Below are 20,849 nucleotides of genomic sequence, written 5' to 3' on the forward strand. Positions count from 1 at the left end.
TTGATGTTTAATCTGTTCACAGTTTCTGAGTGGTCCTTTAAGCTTTTGGTAATTGATCTTGAAGTATTTTCCAGTGGGTTGATTTGAATATCATAAGATACATGATTTCTTCAGTAGAGTTATGCTCTGAGACTCTTAACACAGGAACCTATAGCTTTGTGGACCCTGTATATACGGCAACAAATTGAGGTAACTCATTCCTAAGCATTTGACAACTTGTTTTTGTTTAGGGACATGCCTATCAGAAATATTAGAGCTTTGTCATTTTACGATTTTCTTCCTTAAGTTGGATGGACTCAGGGTCAAATATTCCTTGGCTAGTGTCCCTTCCCCATCTATATTCTCAAATTACCTATTCTTATATCTCTTTTATATTATATTTTCTGTGTAATAAAGCAGAGCTAAGCAGAGATAATCTCTGATTTTTCACCCTCTCTTTGTGTAAGAACATTTTAATTTTTCCTATTTGATTTATTACACACATAAATAGGCTTATTTCTTTGAGAGTGGACATAGGAGAGAAACTAAACGAGTAGTCTTGGTACCAATGTATTGAGAATATTAGATTCTTTATGACTTTGCCATAGCTCTCATGCTGTATTACATCTCACACTCAAACTGGAATAGATGAATCTTAACAGTTGCCTATGCAGATCTAGATTTCAAGAGAAAGACTAGGAGTAGAAATCAAAATCTCTTCAATTGTTCAAACATATATCCTGATTCGACACTGGCAAAGTTGTCAAACACAAAAAGATCGATGCCCTCAAAACATTCCCAATCACATCAGTGAGAAAAAAAAAATAAATTATTTATCATGAAACATTGTAAGAACTGTGAGTAAATAGAAAATGAGGGGAAGAGGTTATCTAGAGCAGGTGTTTTTAACCTAAGGGATCCATGGATAGAAGTTAGGGGCCTATGGTCTTGAAGGGAAAAACACTCATGTTATTTTCACTAATCGATTAAAAATATCATTTCCTTGAGTTTGTTAATACATACAATAGATCACAGTAGTGTTAGCAATGTCTCTTCTTTGTTACCAACATAAATCACAGACACTTTCATATTACATAAAATGTTGAAATATTATTGGTGCATATCCCTATTTTTAAATGATGATACTTATTAGACCTGTCTCCAGATCTTTAAATTTCTCTCAATAAAGTATTTAAAAATAATTTTTTGAACTGAATTTGAATGATTTTCTCTATTATCCTCTGTATTTTACTTCATATATTACAAAAAAAATCTAAGAAAGGATTCAAAGAATATACAAAACTGCCGAACAGGTACATAATATAAGAAACAGTCAAGAATTTCTAGTCTAGAGATAGCTTTGAATTGGAGATGAGAAGAAAACCAAGCATGAAACTTTCACAAACACCAAAATTTAAGGAAGAGACATGGAAATGGAAAAAAAAAATGTTAGAGGTCAAAGGAGAAATGAGAGAGGAGAGTTAACAACCGAGAGAAAAATTCTCTTTTCATAAGAATTTCAAGAGAAGTTTCAAGAAAGAGGTACTGATCAAGAAAGAAAAATGTAGAGAGAAACCAATGTGTGTGCAAGAAGAGGAGTGATTATTAGATTTGGTGATTTACAGAGCAGTGAGGAAACTGAAGCTCAGAGACCCTACATGAGTTGTCCAGAGTTAGGGAGCATTAGGTGACAGAGCCCAAACCCAAATTAACATTTAAGAATCACACTATATTCCCTAGTGCACATGCATCTAAAGGAATAAAATTGAAAAATCTGCTGGGGCCAGATTGACTTATGTTGGTATATGTCCAAGTGTATTTTCTTGTTAAGACATAATTGCCAACACACATCAAATTATTTCCTCCTAGAATGACTTGCTTTTACACAAACAGAACCTCATTTAAGATGCTAGCATTGGCTTTGATGATAACAGCCATTTCTTATTACAATTGAAAGTCAGGTCATCCTCCAAAATATCTCCAGTCAAAAGATGCTACAGGGCTTCTGCCCATTTATGGATTGGGTTTTTTTTTTTTTTTTGGTATTGAGCTGCATGAGCTGCTTGTGAATTTTGGAGATTAATCCTTTGTCAGTTGCTTCATTGACAAATATTTTCTCCCATTCTGAGGGTTGCCTTTTCGTCTTGCTTATGTTTTCCTTTGCTGTGCAAAAGTTTTTAGTTTCATTAGGTCCCATTTGTTTATTTTTGTTTTTATTTCTATTTCCCTAGGTGGTGGGTCAAAAAGGATCTTGCTGTGATTTATGTCATAAGGTGTTCTGTCTATGTTTTCCTCTAAGAATTTTAGAAAGTCTGGCCTTATCTTTCTCCAAAGGAGATATACAGATTGCCAGCAAACACATGAAAGGATGCTCAACATCAATAATCATTAGAGAAATGCATATCAAAACTATAATGGGGTATCACCTCACACCAGTCAGAATGGTCATCATCAAAAAATCTACAAACAATAAATGCTGGAGAGGGTGTGGAGAAAAGGGAACCCTCTTGCATTGTTGATGGGAATATAAATTGATACAACCACTATGGAGAACAGTATGGAGGTCCCTTAAAAAACTAGAAGTAGAACTACCATACGACCCAGCAATATCACTACTGGGCCTATACCCTGAAAAAACCATAATTCAAAAAGAGTCTTGTACTACATTGTTCATTGCAGCTCTATTTACAATAGCCAGGACATGGAAGCAACCTATCGATGGAAGTGTCCATCGACAGATGAAAGGATAAAGAAGATGTGCCACATATATACAATGACATATTATTCAGCCATAAAAGGAAACAAAATTGAGTTATCTGTAGTAAAGTGGATGGACCTAGAGTCTGTCATACAGAGTGAAGTAAGTCAGAAAGAAAAAAACAAATTCTGTATGCTAACACATATATATGGAATCTAAAAAAAAAAAAAATGGTTCTTAAGAACCTAGGGGCAGGACAGGAACAGAGACGGGAAAGGGTAAGCTAGGATGAAGTGAGAGAGTGGCATGGACATATATACACTACCAAACGTAAAATAAATAGATAGCTAGTGGGAAGCAGCCGCACAGCACAGGGAGATCAGCTTGGTGCTTTGTGACCACTTAGAAGGGTGGGATAGGGAGGGTTAGAGGGAGACACAAGAGGGAGGAGATATGGGGATCTCCTAATTTTTAAAATGCAAACATCTCTGAATATGAAATTAATTGTTCTTAATGTCTTAATTGGCATTATTTCACTAGATTCTTGCTTTATTATTCATAGGAGTGGATGTGCCATACAAATGACACTGAATATTTTGAATATAAAGAGAATCTGAAAGCAGAGAATCTTAAGGCAAGAGAAAGGAGGGAAAAAATTCTTCACTTTTACTCTGCACTTAGTGGATGAATTTAAAAGTAAGAACAGGGTGGGAGGGAAGGAGATGCAAGAGGGAAGAGATATGAGAACATATGTATATGTATAACTGATTCACTTTGTTATAAAGCAGAAAATAACACACCATTGTAAAGCAATTATACCCCAGTAAAGATGTTAAAAAAAATTAAGAACAAATAAGTTCAGTACCATTAAGAATATATATATATATATATATATATATATGACATATGTAATTTGTATATACTTGTATTTAACTTTGTAAACATGTAATGTCAAGTATCAGACTCAGAGATGTTTCAAGTTTTGTTTTACACAGAAATAAAAATTGAAAATGCAATTTGTTGTGTTTAAAAATAATATGATAGATTTCTCTGGATTCTTTGAATAATTTACATTAATCATATTAACTAAAATCACATATCAGTGGGTAATAAAAGTGTTCAGTCTCCTCAAATATCAAAGAAGCCATTGTTTCCATGGTAACATCTGCCTTAGCATAAAGAACTATTGATATATATGTGTATATACACATATATATATATATATATTTGTGGATATATATATATATATATCCACAAATGAATGAATAAATTATGATGAACTTTTTAAAAATGTTGCAATCTTCAGATGTCTTCAGGGCTGCTGGCTTCCCATTCTTTGAAAATCTCAAGAATAAAACACTTATATTTCCTACGATGTGGAAAAATAGCTGTAACTACTGGTTACAAGTGACCCCTTGCAATGCTGATGGAATATTAAGGATCAGCAGGGATCCCAGGAGGGTTTCAACTCAAAGCACCTTTGGGATTAAAATCAACATGGAAATACCATTCTGTATCATTTCCCAAATCATTTCTCTTCTTGAGAAGAATGACTATTAACTGTGAAGGAAAATTGTATTCAAAGATTTGTTGAAAATGGGAGGATATCACCATAATAAAGTTTACAAAAATAAATAAATCTAAATAATCAAAAATAATGAAAACGTGAATTTAAAAAAAATCATGCACCACTCTAATAAAACTTTTGATTAGCTTGACATTATAATCTTTGTTATAAATCATATATCTTTTTCTGGAATAGGAAAAACAACATAACCCTTGGGATTTTGAACAAACCAATAACAAAATCTCAACTGCTGGAAGCAAAAGAAACAAGAGTGTGCTTGCTGTATAAGCAAATCTGCTTCATAGGTTCTGAGCAATGTCTTCATCCTAAGTTTGTTTTGAATGTGTATTACTTTGTACATATCAGAAATGGACAAAATCCACAGACAGAAAAATATAGCTAACTTTTTTCAACCCCTTTTCTAAAATCATTCATGACCACAGTATTTCTGTTTTCTGAGTCTGCCAAAAATAATACTGATGCAAGCATTAATAGAAAAAACAAATGTTGGAATTGGAAGAAATTATATGCTGTGAACTTTAAAACGTTGGTTGAATTGTATCATACAATTGACCCAGGCATTCTTTAAAGTGATATTGTTGCTCAAATATAAAAATTTATGCCAAATGAGCAATTTCATCTGCTTGACCTATCGATGTCAAATAGTAGAATGGTTATGGACCAAAATGGTTCAAACATTCTCTGAAATCTGATTCATTGCCAGATAATTGTTTCCATAAATTCACACATGTAGAGGGCTTAGAACAGTGTTTCTTATATATCAATACTAAATGCTTAATGACTACAAACCACCATTACTTGTTGTTGTTGTTATTATTATCATTAGGTAACTTTTGTCTTGTCTGTTTATGCAAATGAATCATTAATGTCAAGGAATTTAATAAGCCATGGGATATTCATGTTGACATGTCTCATTTAAAGGTGACTGCAATCTCCTTAAACTATCAATTTGCTCAAAATTAAACTTTGTGCTGCTACATATTTTTCCAGATAAAGTAAAAATAAAAATGGGAGCAAATGGGAAAAAAAAATATGGAAAAGGGGCATGAGAGAAACATGTAATGGAAAACAAACTTTAAAAAGAAGGGTTTTTTTTTTAAAGATAATTAGAGATTCTGTCAAAATGTACTTTGTATGATTTAAGATAAAATCCTTACAAAAGGGTATAATATCCCATAAATGATCCTATCAACTGAGGTATCTAAGTCCTGTTTTTTCAGACAAGAAAAATAGCATTAGCTATTCATTAGCAGTAGCTGTTCTGATTCTTTCTCAGATGGTGAGATTTAATTTAGGGACAAGAAAAGTACTGTAAATCAATGTTGTCATATGAACTAAGTAAATAAAATGAAAAAGTACAAAATATTCATACACTCGTAAATGGCCCACGTTAAAGAAATACAATATCTAAAATTAAGTTGTCACTGATATGATACTCTTTATTAGTTGGATTTATAAATTAGTAAGTAATGTCATTAATACCTAATGCATTATTTTGGTAAGAGATCCTGGATATGTCAGGATCACCAACACATTAATTAAGTGCATCATACTTTCTTATTTATTGTCACCAGTATTAATACATTTAATTGAACCAATGTCATCTTACTTCATTACTGCCTTCGAAAGCTTATTAATAGTGAAATCATGACTGAGTTTTACTTGGGTGTGTGACATTTATCATTTCCTCTCTATCTTAACACAGATTAACTCAAAATTTCCACATAATTTCTTTAAGTAAATTCATAAATTGTTAATTGACCTACTATGTTAATAGGTTTATTTTTCCTTCACAGAAGTCAACAAATCAGGAAATTTTCAGACAAATTTGTTTATTATTCTTTTATATGTATTTGCCTTCCATGTATAATTTATAAAATTACATGTTATATAAATAATTATCTCTATCTTTTAAAAATAGACTTAGTTTATTTTCTTTTTCAAAAAATAAAACAGAAGGAAAAAAGCCCATTTGATAATACTGGATATTTTGCCATCACTTTAGGGAACTTCCTGAAATAAATGCAGGGATAGACATTAAAGGGAAAGGTCACTATTAATTGGAAAAGAGAAATCTAAGAGGAGCTATAAAGACTGTAGGTATTCATTATATTCATTATAAACTTAACCTTTCTATGTGGTTCAAGGTCCTGTTAACATAATTTTAAAAGAGAAAACTTTCAGTTCAGTAGAGGAATGGGCTTCCTCCCTTCCTCCTTCCTTCCCTCCCTCTCTCCCCTCTTTCCTTCTTTCCTTCTCTCTCTCTGTTTTTCTCTTTCTTCTTTCTCACATCCCACGTTTCTCTTTATCTAACTTCCTTTCATTCTTTAGTTCTTCCTTTCGTTCTAAAATTAAACTCGTTTGAGGAAATTGGATAACTCTTTAAAACATTTGGAAAACAAGTAAATTTCATAATCCCAACACATAGATAGCAAAAGTATATAATTTTATGTTTCTTAATATTTTTCTAAGCACAACTATAACAACATTTATATTGATCTTCAGAGAGAATATTACCATTAATTAACAATGGAATGAATGACTAGCAATAGCAAATTGATTCCATTTCTCAGTGCGTTTTTCAAATTACATTTGAAAGACCACATGCCAGTACTGTTAGAAAGGTGATTCCTGTATCCACAGGTGATTGGACACTGTAACCTCTAAGGTACTTTTGTTGTTGTTGTTGTTGTTGTTTGCGGTACGTGGGCCTCTCACTGTTATGGCCTCTCCGTTGCAGAGCACAGGCTCCGGACGCACAGGCTCAGCGGCCATGGCTCACGGGCCTAGCCGCTCTGCGGCATGGGGGATCCTCCTGGACCGGGGCACGAACCTGTGTCCCCTGCATCGGCAGGCGGACTCTCAACCACTGCGCCACCAGGGAAGCCCTCCAAGATACTTTTAAATACTAAGATTCCGTGTGCTGAGAATTCCTATGGTACCACAATAAAGTCTTCCTAAAATCGTCAAAATTAGAATGAACCAGTAACTTTTACAAGTTCTCTTTTATGCCTCTGTAAATCCTATAGGTTGTTTTCTATAGATAATTTCTAGTTATTTGGGAACACACTGTCTCACAATTTTGTTTTTGGTAAGTTCAAAGTGCAATACTAGCAAAAACAACTACCCCTGATTTCCTTTAAAGTGATAAAAATTCTGTATGCCTTTAATGCCTTGCAGATGTTCTCTTTCATATAACCATAGCTAGAAAGATGATTTACCAGATTTCAGAAAGAAAAGAAATTTGGAACCCAGAGACCTGTCTTTTGGATGAATTCCTTTATCCTCATCGTAGTAGAAGTTGAAAAAAAGCACCCCTTACAAAGAGGCAGAGAATAAGTGACCTAGATATTAGAGTCTAGGAGATCAGAATAAACTCATATACTTCACATGCGTTCCAAGAGAATATTAATTGTATTATTAATAATAATTATAATACTAATGTTAATGACTAAGCACTTCTCTAGTGCTTTTCATCTGCTAGGTATCATGCTAAGCACTTTATATATATCAACTAATATAATTTCATAGTATTTCCACGAGAGAGGCACTATATATTTTCAGTTTATTTGATCTGGAAATTGAAGGAGGAGGCAATAAAAATGTTTTTACCAAGTTTACATTGTAAGTTAGCAAGTAACATGGGAATTTAATCCAGACAATTTACCCCCAAAAGCCATGTTCTTAACCATTAAACCTATAGCCTCACATATTCATCATTTATAAATTAACAATTTTCCTTCGGTGTTTGCAATTTGCATGTCTTTATTAATTACATAATTGTGATGCAATTATTACACAAATATAAAATAAAATGATCTAATAATAGTGATAGTATCAATTTTGGCAGCAACAGCTACAACTTTTATATATTACTATAACTTAGTGAATGAGTACCATATACCAAATTCTCTGCTAAGCTTTGCTTATGTTATAACAATTTGCTAAGGTAGGTATTATTATCATTCATCTTTATCAGGAAGAAAAATCTCTGAAGCATAGTAAATGAAGACTGGCAAGTGACAGGGACATGGGTGACCCCATACCCCAAAGCCTCAGCTTCTTAGTACTATGTTCTACCCTGCAGTAATGGACAAATGTCACACACAATGATGTGCCTTAGTTCTGATGTGTAAATGACAGATATAAAAGCAGAATTTGATGGAAGAAAACACTGGGCACCTAAAAGGAGGTATTCAGCAGTGATTTAGAACAAACAGTGACTGGAGTACTAGTGACACTCTACACACACTTCATCAAATTGCACCATATTTAACGACTGGAAAGGACCAGTATACTCAAAACAATTTGAGTAGATGACACAGGGCAGTAACTGTCTAACCTTACCTTTGCACTTAACAAGCTTTGCAATGGTTTAAAATGCTGCATAAATGCATGTATTAGTTATTTTATTTTGTAGTAATTTTTATGCAAATTATTACTAAAGTCACTTAAAGTTGTACTGCTCATAAAAAGTCAATGTGAGGTAAAATATTTATGATCTTTATTTCTTAGGAAAATAAACATGTTTTAAACGAGCAATTCACTTCATCAAAGTTCTTTCACTATTACACTTCCCTTTCACTTGCTGTGTTTTCTGTTCTTTTCTTTTATGTCCTTCATGCTTTGTAGTTATAGCATCTTAAACAATTATGATGAAGTGATACATATTATTTAACAGCTATATAGAGTTCAGTAGTTTCACATTTTTTCAGGGACTACCTTGAATGGCAAAAGCAATGAGATAAAACAGCATTAAGAAGACAAAAAGAAATACAATATCAAGTCAATATTTGTAAAGATTTCTTTTGAGAGTAAAAATTTAACTTGTGAAAATACAGAAAAAAAGTTAAAAGATGAAAGATGAGAGACTGAATGTAAAACGAATAGAAAACAGACTATATAGCTAAGTTTATTTGGAAGTGAACCGTTTCAGGTCTTTTACCCAAGTTTTGCTTGGATCTAGATATCTGGATAGATTGTATATAAATGTGAGTAAACACCAGCTAAATACCGTGCAGGAAACAGATATTGATTATCTACTTGTTCTGCCAATTTTGTGCTGGCAATGAGCCACTCTTAGTCTTGTTAATGGTATCTGTAAATTTTAAAATATACCATAGAATATAATTACCATGAGAATCTCCATAAAATAGGAATACAGACTTATGGTAGTCTTATACCGATCAGAATTGCAAACTTCAAACACCACATTCTATACCTTTAGGCTTTCTCAAATATACATAGTCAAAAAGGTGAATACCTAGCATGTCTTTAGGAAGGTACATGCTATAAATAAAATATTACAAAATTTACAATAAAGGTTTGAAAAAAAATCACACTTTATATATTATGAATTAAATTATTTTAATCATACATAAAAATTTTACAATATAAGATGCATATAGATGTTAAAATATTTGTCATATTCATATTATGAAAATAAAACTCATGACTGAATGCAAATGCATATAAAGCTATTTTTCATGAATATGATAATTAAAATGTAATTATGTGTACTAATCCATAACAATAAACAATTTATAAATATGATTTGCATAATATTTTATACATTTATTAATTTTATCAATAATCTCTTTATATTTTATAAGCTCTCCTACATCTACCTTTGAAGTCAAAAGCTACTGAATTAAATATATAATACATATTAAAGTTAATATATATTAACTTAGTGCTTTATTATTATACATAATTTAATTCATTAATTTAATTTATATATACACACATATTTGTACACACACACATATACTTATATATGAGTCTGACAAATTATAAGAGAGGAGTGGAAACATATAGTACCTTTTAAAATTTTGCTGGTCATTGGTGTACATGACTTCCACTTTCCATTGGCAAAGCAAATCATGTGGGCAACCTAATAATGAGGTGGAGAATCATATTTTCTCTACAGTGTAATCCTGCAAGTCAGATGGGAAAGGACAGTAAGGTGTTAATCCTCTTACTGGAAAGGAGGAAATGTGATTGAGAGTGATGATACAGCTTTAAAATTTCTTAGCTTAAAATTATAATATGATTATCAATATTACCCCATGTTACTAAATTTCTCTCTTGGAAATAATATTTTAATGTTGAAACTATTCTAACTTACTGCTATTTTATAATAGATATTTCTCTAATTGTGGTCACATAATTTATTACTGTTCATATATGTTAAAATATTTTTTCTAAAGTCATGATTATTCCTCAGGATAAACAAATTGAATAAAATAATTTAATCAAGTGAAAAATCATTTGAGGTTCGTAATAGATGTTTTCTGTTTGTTTATTTAAGATTAACCAATATTTTCTCCAACCGACAATTTTTGAGGATATCGATCTTCTCTCCCTTTACAATAGCTGAGCTTTATTTTCTATTATTCTGTCCAGTGGGATGGTTGAAAAATTATATAACCATGTTACTATAATTTGCTGCATATAATTTGCATTTCACCCATTACCAAATGGAAATTATATTGGTTTATATGATTATTTTTTTGATTTTTATTATTTTTTTCTCTGTAAATTATCTGTGTATTTTTCTATTTCCCATGATCAATTGAGCATTTTTATGATTGATTTTTAAAATAACTTAAAAGTTATGGAAAATAATAATATTCTTTTCATATCTTGTGTCCTTTCTTAACATTTATTTTTATTCTATAATGTATCGATTGTTGATATATATTTATTTAGAAAACTTTTGTTATCTAGTAACAAAATAAAGACAATTCAGCCAACATTTAGAGGCACAGCCTTTGGGTTATGAGGAGCTGAGTATGTGATAAGCTGCTGGTCACAACTGATAAAACAGATCAGCTCTGACCCAGAGTCCCAGAATTAACTTCTCTTAGTGGAGTGAGTTTCCTTTACAGTAGCATGTAGGACCAGTCCATGCATCCTTTTTATTGGGTTAATATTTTTTTTCCCAAACCTAAATGAAAAGATCACTTCATCCTCATTGTGCTAACTGCAACCTTCATTACCTTCACAATGGGTCATTGAAGGAGCACAGGCCTTTTATAAAGGAACATGGTTAATGAGTCCTTTGACTTTTTGTGTAATCTTAAAATTCTTAGGGTTGATTTCAAATTAAACTAATTTAATTTAGTTTAATTAATTAGTTCCTAGATTCAAAGGAAAATGTGTTGGTCAAAGCAATGAAGTGCTAAATCACTCTGCTTAACTAGTACACACAATGTCTTCCTTGGATGGGCACATTTGTAATGTAAAGGAATGTTCCATTTCTCTTTGCAGGCTGCCAAGGCAGGAGTTATGGGAATCTCTAGAATCTGAGAGGACAATCAATTGGAAAATAGACAGTGACTCCCTGCAATATGACCCCTGAAGAATGAGAGGTTGAGTAAAGGACTTCCTGTAGGTGTATGGATTGGAAATTCAGGTATATTTAGTGACAAGATTTTGTTGTCTCTGTTATAATTTCATAGGTCTTCAATAAAATGAGTTTCCCATAAAAACCTTGTATTAGTCTTACTTTGATTCATCTAAATGAGTGAAGTTATTGGGGAAAAAGAAAGATCAGTGGAGGGGGAACAGAAATAAAATATTAATTTATTTACATGAGAAATTATGCCTTAACAAATTTCATCATTTTACCAGAGCTGTTGACTTTAAAAGGCTGATATATAACACTCATACTAATAAAAACATATTAATTACATAATAAGATAATTATTTTCTTTCTCTCTACATTTTTCCCCAGAGGTAGTGGTCTATAATATTTACTTAAGAAGAGGTGTCTTTGCATTTTTATATAATATTGTGTTAAATTATCTTATGTGTATGACATAATATTTAATTATTTTTTATTTGTTTTATAATCTATAGATTAGTATTAGAATGTATTTTTAAGATATTCTTGTAAGAATGTGAAGCAATTTAACTCTTAATGACTTCAAATTATGAATTTTGTATGACAAAAGGATCATGGACTAGATAACAATAACCTAGTAATTCTATTAAGAGATAATATTGGTTTGAACCAAGGTGAACTTGGAGATGGAGATAAGCAGAAAGACTTGAGATATTTTCAAGAAGTAAAATCTATAGATCAGGGTTATAGATAGATAATTTCTTTTTCAAATAACTAGATGGAGGATGTTGGTAATTATTGTGATAGGGAATAATGAAACAAATTCAGGTTGTGAAAGGAATTATTTAGTTTGGGCCTTTAATGAGGTTTGGCCCCTTTACATTTTATAAAATATGTTATAAAGAAAAAACCCAGTATTTTAAAAATCTGGTAAATAATATCGAGTAGAAACTGGATATACATTTAAGGAAATTGTGCGACTGCATTATTTGAAAAGGTAAGGCTGTGAAGTCAGATTAGATAATTATAAGTGAGTGTGTGTATGTGTGTAAACTTGCAAATTCTATGTGATTGCCAATCCTTCTAGAATTGTCTTGGGACAAGTTGTATTTTTTTTATATTTATCATCTTTCAGAACAAAGATCCTAGATTTCTTTAGTCAGTTTAATCATAAAATGCTTTGATAAGTAGAAGACCAATATTTATTGTGTGAAAACTCTAGTAAACTAGAAAGACATAAATGGCTAGACTAGTTTGCAACACTTCATCTTGTGGGTGTCTCATGTGCACACTTAAACTGATGTAGAAGGCCTCTTGGAGTCCCACAGAATACTGGATGTAATTTAAATTCATACTGTCACCTGCAACTGCAGTGTTTGTTGCTATGTGCTGTAGTGACTGGATATAGCACTTACCAGAACTTGATAACACTCTGGCAGGGTGTGTGTGTATGGGGGGGGGGTGGGGGATGGATGTTTTCTTCATAACTGTTTTTGTTATTTTTTTTTCCTATTAAAAAAAATCCATCAAATCCCAAGAAGCACAAATATTTCTTATTAGTTGAGAATGTTAGGAGGGGGAAAACAATTTTGTCAGAATGTAAACTTTAACTCTTTTTTAACTCTTTTCATAGCTAGACTTGAAAATAGGCAAACGACGTTTCTAGGTGTCCTTTTAATGGAGTGTTGTTGGAACTGTCTACTGGACATATTACTGATTCTGTAGGCTTATGCAACTGGTTTTCAATTATCTAGAATATTTTATAATCCTGTATGGTCATAATTTAAAATATAATAATACAATAGTAATGCACATTATCATTGTCAATAGTATTGTAATTAAATTTTGTGCAATAAAGTTCAATTGGTTTCCATCCTATAGAAAAGACAGCTCCTTCATCCATTCTACCTTCTGACCAGACAGACACCTCACAACAATTTCTAATACCCATGCTTGGTCAAACATCTAGTGGGTTTCTACAGATGCTTAATAATAGGTGTTCCTTTGCTGATAAAATCTTCATAGTATCTCTGCCAACCAACCACCTTCTGCTTTTCCCAATCTTTCTTCTGTACATTTTATTCTTAAACAGATATTGTTATTTATTCTCTCTATTCTTGCTCCTTTGTTCCAATCACTATTGCTACAATAGCTCAGAAAAGTTCCTGGAAAAAAAAAAGAAAATATGGCTCCAAGTACAACATTTTATTAATGTACAAGGTATTTGTTTCATTTTTCTGAGCAAATTCATTTGAGCATTTCTGATTCACATGTGTGTGTAATATAATAATATGTGTATGTATATATTAATGGCAGAATATACACATAAAAATCTAGCAGTTAAAATAATAAGCTTTTCATTTAGGCTCTGATAAGTTATAAAAGTCGGATGTTCACAAAATAGGAAGGACTTGGAAGAAAACAGTGCTGATCAAACATTGCTGATCAATAGGTTACTTTAGTTTACTACTTTATAAAATGATGACATGTATTTTTTGTTATTTAGAAATGATATAACATATTTCTCCATATGTTTTCAAGTGAACAATGTGATAGGTTGACAACTCTTAAATTAATTTAGGATTTGACTGCTTCATCCATCTAATGGTAACCATAGCTTACACTAATGCAGTTGCTTATATGCAATGCTTATTAACTTCGAATTATCCGGATATCTTGACAGGAGGAAATTAAAAATAGAATTTTCTAAAAGTTAGTTAATTATGGATAATACATTTTGTTATGCAAATGTGAACTCCCTCACCCCCCACTCCTTGGGCTTCCCTGGTGGCGCAGTGGTTGAGAGTCTGCCTGCCGATGCAGGGGATGTGGGTTCGTGCCCCGGTCTGGGAAGATCCAACATGCCGCGGAGCGGCTGGGCCCGTGAGCCATGGCCGCTGAGCCTGCACGTCCGGAGCCTGTGCGTCCGGAGCCTGTGCTCCGCAACGGGAGAGGCCACAACAGTGAGAGGCCCGCATACTGAATAAAAAAAAAAAAATGTGAACTCACCCAAAAGATTAAATTTTCCAACAACCTCTACTGAGCTAGTAAATTAAAACTTACTTTTTATTTACAGTGTTAAATTATCAATCAAATTGAAGGTTATTCAACTACAAGAACATGTAAGTTTCTACATATATTTATGTTTTCCATTTGGAGGACTCTAGGGATCTAATTTTAGTCTTCTTGGTTATCTCTTTAGAACTTAGATACAAATATGAAATATGTTTTTACCCTGAACTGAATTCTTCTAATGTTTAAGGTAAGGCTCAGGAGTAAATGTTACAGTCTGGGTGTTTATATTAACTAATCCACTCCACAGACTTCTCTTTGTTATCTATAGAAGCTGATTCAATTTCTTTCATTCTAATTTTTATTCTATTTCTTCTAACACAAGAATGATAGAAAAAATTAACTAACAGGATGTGTACTAGTCACATTTTACATTCATGTGCACTAGGGATATTTAATAAAAATATCTTTCTGTTCCTCTTTCCAACAAAAATTATTCAAAGGTCGTGATATTCTTTCCTTATTTTTTTTTCTTTCTCCTTACATCTCTCCCATACCTCCCCTCATTTATTTCCTTCTGATCCAATCTAAAGGGGGTAGAGATATCTTATTACAAAGCTGGACTATTAAAGTGACAAACATAAAAACAAACAGGAAAAAAACCTAGAGAAATAGAGTAATAAAAACACTAAACATGATTATAACACTATTGTGGTCTAATATTAAATTTAATTCTGAGCTCCCCAGCAGACACATAACCACACACACACACACCTCTTTCCACCCCACACCCAAGAAAACATGATGATTATACTTCACTGTTACGTTGGCTCTTTCAGTTCCCCAATAGACCACACTTCCCCCTATACCTTTGTACAACGTGGTAGAGGACACCTTCACCCAACTGATCAACAATTTCTTCTTTCACTCTACTCAGGATTTCACTATGTTCTAAAGTTAATATATGGTCTATAATTTTTTTTTTAATCGCCACAGGATCTAAATTATGAGAAGTCGAATACTTTATACAAACTACTGATACTTAGCTTAGGTAACTTTGTAAATTTTAAAACTTTTCTTGGAGCTCTTATTATAAATAATACTCTTTTATGTGATGATTTTTAAAATTATAAATTGTGACCTTGCAGGTAGAATAATCCTTCTTTGTAATTCAGCCATGAGATTCTTTAATAGTTGCCTTTATAAATATATCTATGCCATTAACTTCTGTCACCATAAGGCAAAATTTAGTATCTAAGAGAGCACATAGCCAGAGAATAGAGTTATAATATCAGATTGACTAGTGATTTCTTTATAAAGTCAAATAATTAATTTTAAGAAATGAAGAGCAAAAAGCTTCCTCTGCTTTCCTCATCTTGCATTTTCCAGGATGGAGGTAAGCATGACACTGTTGTTTCCTTCCTTCCAGGCTATTAACTATATTTGCTCCTCTATTATATAGGTTCTCTCTTTATTCTATGTAGGTTCTCTCTTCCATTGTCCCCTTTTTATATAATGTGTCTTCTCTGAAAAATATTTCACTCTTCAGTTGTTGGAATAGTTTTGTGTCTTTTTTTGTTTTGGTTTTTTTTTGTGTGTGGTGTTCTTTGTTTATTCATTTGTTTTTTCACTTTCCCTGCCCCCTCAGCTTACTTAATTTATATGTTCCATAACTGTACATGTCTTTTGTATTTATAACTTACAATCACTGACACTTAAGTGACTTCATACCTTCCACTTTCATCACAGTTATTTTTTCCTAATATTTTCAGATGCTTTCAAAATAAACCTCAAGCAAATGCTGTCATAGATGTTGAGGAAGAGGGATTATCCTAGGAATTTTACCCATATATCTTAAAGCCCTTTAAATTAATATCATAAGTTCATTTAATATGAGAGGAAACATTTCCTTAAACAGTCTAAGTGTTAACGGAGAAGTCGGGATCTTAATCTCAGGTGTATTTGATTCCAGACTCCAGATCTTTTTATTAAAAAAGATTTAGATCCTTAGTCTGAATTATATAACTGAGAGTCACAGATTTTTATCCTCATATCAGGTTTCATGTGTACTATGTTTGCACCTGTCCCATTTATATTCTAACAGGAGATCTATGTAGAGGAATTAAATGTTTTTGCAAAGTTGTACAGTTACATCAGCTTGGACACTTTCGGCTGGGTGGGAAAGTTTTACTTAAAATTCTCAAATGTCTATAGGAATTCTGTGCCTACAAAGAGCCAGTAGATCTTTGCTCTACCTCACAGTAAAGCAGAGCATGACTGACTGGGATTCAGTTTTAGCATATCTACTCCTGAAGTGAGCATGGAAAAGAGTTATTAAAGAAATACCTAGGGGAACCACACCAGGTATTCTGGTGATGCCGCAATTCCCTCAATCCAGCTTATGGACTTCATGATACATTCTATCAAGAGTTTTACAACAATTTATGTGCTATAATATGAATTAACCAGGCCCTTGAGTTAGTAATAAAGGTACTACCAGAGAAATCAAACAGATAGGAGGCAACAGGCACAGGAAACGCTAAAAGTAAATACAGGGGTCTAGTATCTTAACAGCAACCACTAAAGGTCATCAAGGGAGCACTGGGTTTTTATATCTAAACCACATCACAATTGTATTAGTACCATCTGTTTGAAGTACTATCATTTTTCACTATGCAGTAGACACCTGTATAATAACTCACTTTTTTATTTTCAATGTCTTACAAAACAGCTAGCATATAGTAGTTCAGCAATAAATGTTTGCATCAGTGCATGAATAAGTAAATGAGTGGTAAGCTGCCCTCTCTGGGATGTAGTTCATCTTCTTAACCTGTCCTAGTCTTCATCTGAATTCCTTTTTGCTTATTATTTGAGGCCCAGGCCAAAAGTTTCTTCCTCCCATGAGAAACTTCAGATCTAAACTATGCTAAGTTTTCTCTGAATTTTATTTTTAGTCTCTTCTAAGTTAAATATGGTCTCTAGTATAAGCCTTCAGATTTGTCTATAACACTCACTATGACATTCTTATATATAAACTAGGAGATTCTTTATATTCATATATTTTGACATCAAGTATAATGCTAAGTAATAGCACATGTTCATGGAGTGCTTGATAAAATAATATATTTGAATGAAAAGGTACATACACAAACAGGAACAGAACTTAAAGATCAATGTCAGGAACTGGGAATTCTAAAAGTATTTGTGGAGAGTCTTTCATAAGTTGTCACTTTGGGGAATTTATGGTCCTGGAGTCTTATTTCTTTTCCCTGAAACTTCATATCCAAATGAAGCATAATTATCACCACAATTAAATGCAGAGATATTTGAACTTGCAATGAAGTCCTTCACTGAAGGAAAGGTACAATAACTTTATATTCTGATGGAGTGGAGGTCTAAGTATTCTGTATGTAACTGGAATTATTATTTGACATTTGGATTTTATATTCTGAATGGAAATTATGCTCCAAAATAGAGAGTGAAACAAAAATGAGGTAAATAAATTTCTTTTTAAATCTCTGAAATATGTCCAAGAAAAGGATGACAATTACTTCTAGGAAGGTTAATTGGATGATTGAGGGCAAAGGCTAGAAAGGAGACTACTATTTACTATAGAGTCTTTTGCAACTTTTAAATATTTTATTGTCTATTAACAATGGGTTCAATAATTTACATAATTTGCAAATAAAATTTTATCAAAGACTAGCCAAAGACTCAGATGTAAGTAAACATGTGACATTAAAAAGTTAAAATCCAATCAACATTTACTTTATGCCTTCTGTTTTTCCTATACAAGTATCATTAGAGTATTTTCTTGGGTTAGCTTTTAAAAGCTTTATTATTTCATGCAACTCCTATCAAAACACCCATGACATTTTCCACAGAATTAGAACAAATAATCCTAAAAAGTTTATGTAACCATAAAAGACCCTGTATTGCCAAAGCAATCTTAAGAAAAAAGAACAAAGCTCTAAGAATGATGTTCCCTGACTTCAGACTACACTACAAAGCTACAGTTATTAAAACAGCATGATACTGGCACAAAAACAGACACACAGGTCAATGGAACAGAATAGAGAGCCAAAAGTAAGCCCACTCACCTATAGTCAATTAGTCTACAAGAAAGGAAGCAAGAGTACACAATGGAGAAAAGACAGTCTCTTCAATAAGTGGTGCTGGGAAAACTGGACAGCTACATGTAAAAGAATGAGATTAGAACATTTCCCTACACTATATACAAAAATAAACTCAAAATGGGTTAAAGACCTAAATGTAAACCTGAAACCATAAAACTCCTAGAAGAGAACATAGGCACAGCACTCCTTGATATAAATCTTGGCACTATTTTTGGATCTGTCTCCTAAGGCATAACAATTTAAACAATTTAAAAAAGAAACATATGACACCTAATTAAACTTAAAATCTTTGGTAGAACAAAGGAAACCATAAACAAAACAAAATAGAACAACCTACTGAATGGGAGAAAATTTATTTTTAAATGATATGGTCAATAAAGGGTTAATATCCAAAATATATGAACAGCTCATGCAACTCAACACACACACACACAAAAAAAAAAAAACCTGAATAAAAAATAGGCAGAAGACCTGAATAGACATTTTTCCAAAGAAGATATACAGATGGTCAACAGGCACATGAAAAGATGTTCAACATCGCTAGTCATCAGAGGAATGCAAACCAAAACCACAGTGAGATATCACCTCACAACTGTCAGAATGGCCGTCATCAAAAAGACCACAAACAGCAAATGTTGGTGAGGATGTGGAGAAAAGGGAACACTTGTACAATGTTGATGAGAATGTAAATTGGTGAATCCACTGTGGAAAACAAACAAACAAACAAAACATGTGGGAAAAAATAAAACAAACAAATGTATACAATAAATCAGAAACAGTCACAGATACAGAGGACAAACTAGAGGAGCAAGATAGGGGTAAATGATTAAGACATAGAAACTACTATGTATAAATAGATAAGTAACAAGGATATATTGTATGACACAGGGAAATATAGCCAGTGTTTTGCAATAACTTTAAGTGCAGTATAATCTATAAAAATATTGAATCACTATGTTGTACACTTGAAACTAATATACTTTTGTGAATCAACTATACTTCAATAAAAGTTTTTAAAACATTTATTTAAACTTTTCATCTTTTCAAATTTTTTATCACTTTTATTTCATCCTTTTTTTCTTTATAAATTTATTTTATTAATTAATTAATTAATTTCTGGCTTCGTTGGATCTTCACTGCCGCGTGCAGGCTTTTCTCCTGTTGCGGCTAGTGGGGGTCACTACTTGATGCCTTGTGAGTGCCTCTCACCACAGTGGCTTCTTCAGTTGCAGAGCACGGGCTCTAGGCACACAGGATTCGGTAGTTGTGGCACGCGAGCTCTAGAACGCAGGCTCAGCAGTTGTGGTGCACGGGCTTAGTTGCTCCGCGGCATGTGGAATCTTCCTGGACCAGGGCTCGAACCCCTGTCCCCTGCATTGGCATGTGTATTATTAACCACGGCACCACCAGGGAAGCCCTTTAAAACACTTTTTAAACAGCTTTTTATTTCACTTTTTATATTTAGGACTACAATTTATCTGACATTTATTATTGTGTATGGTGTAAAGGAGAGATTGAGGACATCTTCTTGTTTTATATTGATACCCAAAAATCTATTTGGCTTATTCATTTATCCAGCATTATTTACTAAAAATACCATCCTTTCCCTAATGCACGTCATATATACATATGTATATATATATATATATATATATATATACACATATATATATATTTTTTTTTTTTGATATGTGTTAAGTGCCTATATGCGTGAGACTGTTTCAGGATTCCCTATTCTGCTGTACTCTATTTAACTGTCCTTTTGTCCATCCCACATTGCTTTAATTTCTACAGACTCATACTAAGTCTTGGTGTCTGGTAAAGTAAATCCTTTAATATGTGTGTGTATGTGTATCCAGAATATATATCAAAATACGTAAATAATTTATAAAAGCAAATAACTAAAGACAGACAACCAATTTTTAAATTAGACAAAACTCAGAATGGGTACTTCACACACAAGAGATATCGAAATGACTAATAAATGCATAAAAGTGCTAAATGCCATTTTTCATCAAGGAAATGCAACTTAAAATCATGCCCACCCAGTGTGACTAAAATTAATAAAATAAATGACAATACGAACTC

Source organism: Delphinus delphis, chromosome 4 (assembly GCF_949987515.2).
Source record: "Delphinus delphis chromosome 4, mDelDel1.2, whole genome shotgun sequence".
Taxonomy (NCBI): Eukaryota; Metazoa; Chordata; class Mammalia; order Artiodactyla; family Delphinidae; genus Delphinus; species Delphinus delphis.